The following is a 6,000-nucleotide window of genomic DNA, read 5'->3' on the forward strand; positions in this document are numbered from 1 at the left end:
TGGAAATATAACACCAGACATACCTAGAAGTGGTCTACTAGCGACACACTTTATTAGACAGTCTATGAAGTTCCCTCAATTACTTCGTGAAAAAAAAACACTAACACATGAAGCTCGCCTGATCACTTCATAAAAGAAACGATGACTCCAAAGCTCTTCAAAATAAAAGTATGGGGAAATTCTAATAGAGTACTCCTGTACGCTCCTGTACTCCGATACATAATGGTGTCAAAAAGGACTTTGTACATGATAGTACTTCTGGTACATTATAGTACCATAGTATAAGTAGGACTCATACCACAGAACATAATAATACCCCAACACAAGTAGCACCTGAGACATAGAGTTTTGAAAAAGACTTCGTACATAAAATGTACTTATGTACGTAGGACTTACTCCACCGATCATCAATCTCAGCACACACATACTCTTCATAGGAGGCTACCCAATGTCCAAACTTAATTGAACTAAACATCCCCTTTTCAGTTTTATCCTATGACTAGGCAAAACTACAATGCTTATGATCAATTTTCAATACCGTCTCCGTTTAGGCAATGCAAACCAGTGTATACTTAACATAGAGTTTTAGGTATTAATTATTTTTTTTAGAAATAATACATCTATTATTATTATTACCACATAATAATATCACATATATATATATATATATATATATATATATATATATATATATAGGATATAGATCCGGTAAGAAATTTTTTTTAGTAGGAAGGTAAGAAGTTTTTTTTCTAAATATTTTTTTGACGAACAAAATAAATGAATCACTACATGATTCATTTGTAAGATGATTCACAAGAAAAAATTCCCAAAAAAAACATCTTTATGATTCATTTTTAAGTAAATTAAGAAAAAAATTAATTTTTATGACAATTTTAGTGAATAACGACAAAATCATTGTATAAATGAATCATTGAGATGTTTTTTTGAGAATTTTTTCTTGTGAATCATCTTACAAATGAATCATCTAATGATTCATTTTGTTTGTTCGCGAAAAAAATATGTAGAAAAAAAACTTCTTATCTTCCTACAAAAAATTTCCTTCTTATTTGATCTTGACTCTATATATATATATATATATATATATATATATATATATATATATATATATATATATATATATATATACATACACCTTAACACATATAGAACCATAACTGGTTCGCACATCGTATATAATCAAATATATATCTAAGACATATTTCAAGCAATAAACATATAATTCACATATAAACTTTCAACAAATATTTAATATTTTAATTAATAATTATATAAAAATCATGTTTATGAAAGTAACTATGCACTCACCTGAATAGTTAGTGGAACTACTATCGTGGCTCCAACTTCGACAACGCTTGCCAACATATTATCTTGCCAAAACCTTATTTCATATGCGTATTTTCGTAATCAACATCGTTACACACTTCCTCTATCTACGAGTCACCGCTTGAACGTTCAGAATTTTACTACAACACTTTGGACTATTTATACATGGTTGTGATATGTTCCGCCATACCGAACAATATGATTTCTTAATCTATAATCTCAATATTGATAATCAAACTAAATAGTTGATGTTAATCGAACTGTGATACAAAATGTTTTGTTTAGATCATCAATATATACTCTAATTGAACCGCCTTCCATCGAATCAATTAAAGCCCAAAAGTTTTCACATATCCATAATTAATGTACGGGTTTCCTTTATCAACATGTATCTCTCTTTTTTTTTTTTTTTTTTTTTTTACTATCTGAACACCTCATTTGTTTTGGATGTTCTAATCCACACGTCATATGCATGTCTGAATGTCAATCCATTTTCACCACACTTAAATATCGTAAAGAACTTTATCAAAAATTCAAATAATATATATATATATATATATATATATATATATATATATATATATATATATATATATATATATATATATATATATATATATATATATATAGGGTTACGTTCATGTGAAACGGTTTAATTTTATGAGACCGTGAGACGCATTTTTTTATTTTATTTATTTTTTTTTATTTTTGTTTAGTTAATTCAAGTTCCGAAAATAATATTTAAAGTTTTTTTTTGATTTTTCCATTTATTTTGCATTTTAAAATTATTTTTAGAATATGTACAGTGTAATATTCTATTTACAATATTTCACGTATTTTTAAAAAAAAATAGATTTTTTTTAATTTTTTTTTAGTTAATTCAAGTTCCGAAAATAATATTTAAAAAAAGAATTTTTAGATTTTTCCATTTATCTTGCATTTTAAAATTATTTTTTAGAATATGTCAATGTAATATTCTATTTAGAATATTTCACGTATTTTTCAAAAAAAAAAAAGAGATTTTTTTTTATTTTTTTTTTAATTTTTTTAGTTAATTCATGTTCCGAAAATAATATTTAAAAAAAGAATTTTTGGATTTTTTCATTTATTTTACATTTTAAAATTAATTTTAGATTTGCTCTCACGGTCTCACAAAATTAGAATCATCTCAAATGAACCTGAAGCTATATATATATATATATATATATATATATATATATATATATATATATATATATATATATATATATATATATATATATATATATATATATATAATTTGAATTTTTGATAAAGTTCTTTACGTGTATATTTAAATGTGGTGAAAATGGATTGATATTCAGACATGCATATATATAATCATTTAATTACATACTTTATAAACTTGACAAATATAATATACATATATCAATTTTTTTTACCATGACTTTAATAACTATTTCTATACGTACATATATGAGACATATGTATACATGATTATTTAATAAATCATAATCTCCATATATACATATAAACGTTTATTTTTAATAAATAATTAATTCCTTTCTCTATTATTTATTTAATACATCATATATAAAACAACTAGTTTGATTAATCTTATCTTACGATACATTAAAATTAATCTCCGATCGCTAGCGTCGTAAAATATATATGGATAATTATCATCGGAAAACGGGGTAACACAAAAATACCATTTCATTACTTGGGTTCATCATTGGATGTATTTATATAACTCGTAACGCGTACGATGAACAATTATCCTATTCGATGATTTTATTTATTTAATAAAATGAATATTTATTATTATTATCCCTTTAACATCTAGCTCTAACTCACAGACGTTACATATAGGGACCATGGAGGGGTAAAATGGTGTTAAACCCATACCAAGAGTTAGAGAGAGAAAAATAACTTAGTTTATTTAGAGTCGTGATTGAAGTGTTAATTAGAGATAATTATCCTATGTGTTAGGCGGAGGCTAGTTCGATGATTCGCGTACGAGGTTTATATGTTTGCTTGCTTACGAGATGAGTCTTCTCACTATACTTACCTAGAGTGGTAATCTTTGTGTGACTGGAGGGTCTTATGTGCTTATATTGAGTATTATGATATCCTTCATTGTGTCTTGTGATTTATGTTGTGTATTATATTGAGTTTTTTGAGTTAGGACCGGAGGGTTCACTCGAGTTGTGGCAGCAGAGAGTCCAACTGAGACACATTGACCAGAGGGTCTTATTCGAGCATAGCCATGAGAGGCTAATGAGATATGTGTGATATTTTGGGAAACTCACTAAGCTTCATGCTTACCGTGTTATGTGTTATGTGTTTCAGGTATTCCTTCGGATCCTGGATTTTGTTTTTAAACAATTTATGAACATGTGTTTTTGATAATTCGATATTTTTGGGGATTTTGTGATTGTGTTAATGAGATTAATGTGATTTTTAAATGAAAATTTTGTTTGAAAATTTATGGCGTTACATTTTCTGATTTTCTATTGCTGGAGAAAATTTTACTTTTTACGCTCGAAAGTTACCCATGTTCTTGTTCCCGCTGGGAAAAGTAGTCCAAAGAACTAGCAGAGTCATTGGTTCTGGGTGAATGGTTCTCATGTTGGTGGTCCTTACTTTCATACTGATCTGACCTCTGGTAGTGCCCCTAAGATTCTCCCCCACAACCAAGAAGTTGTTCACATTTTGAATACTTTTACCATTGTTTCTGAGGAGTTTCCTGAGCACATCTTGGCGGAAATTTGGATGATCACTCAATGAGGCCGTCGTCAAGAGATGCTTGAGTTTTTTGTTGTTAATGGAGGTAAGTTCTTGGTCTTTACATTTTCCTTGTCTTCCCCTCCTTCCTACCTCCCCCCACCCTTTAAAAAAAAGAAGAAGAAACATAACCATTAACACGGTCACAGGGAACGAGTGAGTGTTGCCTTTCTCTGATGTGCTGGCAAAAAGGTTTAGGGAGATCTATAGTTGCACCCCATTGCCCTGTATGATGCCTTGTGTATTCCTAGTTAGATGTTGGCTCATATTACCCTTGTTTCTGCTACTTTCGCTCCTCCCCACTGATGATTATCAATGACCCACCATCGTCTTATGGCATGTCGGGTGCACGCACTTTCTAATTGCCTTCTTCTTAGAGTCTTCGGGATTCAGAATGAGTGGAAGATAACAAGGGCGATATTTTTAACAAATTCCCTAACTCGTTTGCTAAGAAAAAAGAGGGTTGTTGAGTATTGAGTGCCCCATTGGCGTTGTGAAGGAGAATATCACTCATTGTTCTCGTCGGAGGAAGCTTGCAACTAACTTTTTTGCGAAACTGATACCCGCAGGTGATGAGTGAGCTCTACTCTTTAATTTAGTTGCATTTTACTTTACAAAAGATTGTATGTATTTCAAAATGCGTAGAGCATGTTCGTAATACGAGGAACCAGTATGGAATATGTTAATTATGTAGTTTTTTAGTTTAAGCCATATAATAACCATATAACTACCTTAAAATGTGCTATTCCTGCTCTTTATATAATTTGTGGAAACCAATATAACTATTCTGAACTAGGCATAACAGTCTGGAATATGAATAACACAATTCGGAATATGAATATCAATTCCAGAATGCTTGTCTGGAATGATACCTATAGTCTAGAATGACACTTATAGTCTTTAATAACACTTCAATTAATTTTGAAATTGATTTGTGTTAGACGAATACCCCGTATAAGTCTATAGATCAATTTTCGTGGATGTTAAAAAAATGGTTTGTACGGACGAAGAAATTAATTTCCACTTATATGAGCATTCATAATTGCGTCTGATAAAGCTAAACTTTAATTAAAAAAGTTATGCATATTTTATTTTTATGGACAATTTTTAATTGTTGTTCGGTTTTTTTTAATATAAAAAACTAGATGTTGAATTAGGAAAAAGTATCAAGTAATGAACCACCAATGGAACCTATAACATTAACAAGAAAATCAGAGAGATTGTTAAAGCTTAAATTGAAAGTATATATAGAACACTGAAAGATGGACCATAGTAAGTTTAAACAAACATGTTATTTTAGACTAGTTGTCATTTTATACTTTTTGTTATGAATACGATTTTGCAAGTTGGTTTCATTTTTGGAACACATTTTAAATACATTTTTTTTTTATATTTTTAATTGTAGTATCCGACAAACAGTAACTCGAGTGATGAAGATGCATAGCCAATAGAATATGAAAAACATCTTAAAAGACGAGCAATGTTGTTTTGTTGATACAACTGCGTTAGAAATGATTGGTGATTAACAATGTGCGAAAAAATGAATGGTAATACTGGAAATCACAGTACCGCCTTTTGCAGTCAAAGAGCATACAAAACTAGTGATGTATATATGCATATGCTCCTCATTATGATGTCTGAAGATATACAACAATTGGCGAACACAATGAATATAATCAAAGAAGCACGTATGACAAGTGCAACAATAGAAGCACAAGTGAAAATTAACGATAATGGATTATGCCTAATTGAGGCCTACATATAATTGTTTGAAAATCATGTAGACACTGCTAGTTTGCACCGAATCCAAGTTCCCAGTTATCCTACAAATGTACTTTAAGTTTAAATAATATAATGTCATTTTAAACTTAAATGTGTAAAAGAAATTAT

This window comes from Lactuca saligna, chromosome 7 (assembly GCF_052625555.1).
Source record: "Lactuca saligna cultivar CGN05327 chromosome 7, ASM5262555v1, whole genome shotgun sequence".
Classification (NCBI taxonomy): domain Eukaryota; kingdom Viridiplantae; phylum Streptophyta; class Magnoliopsida; order Asterales; family Asteraceae; genus Lactuca; species Lactuca saligna.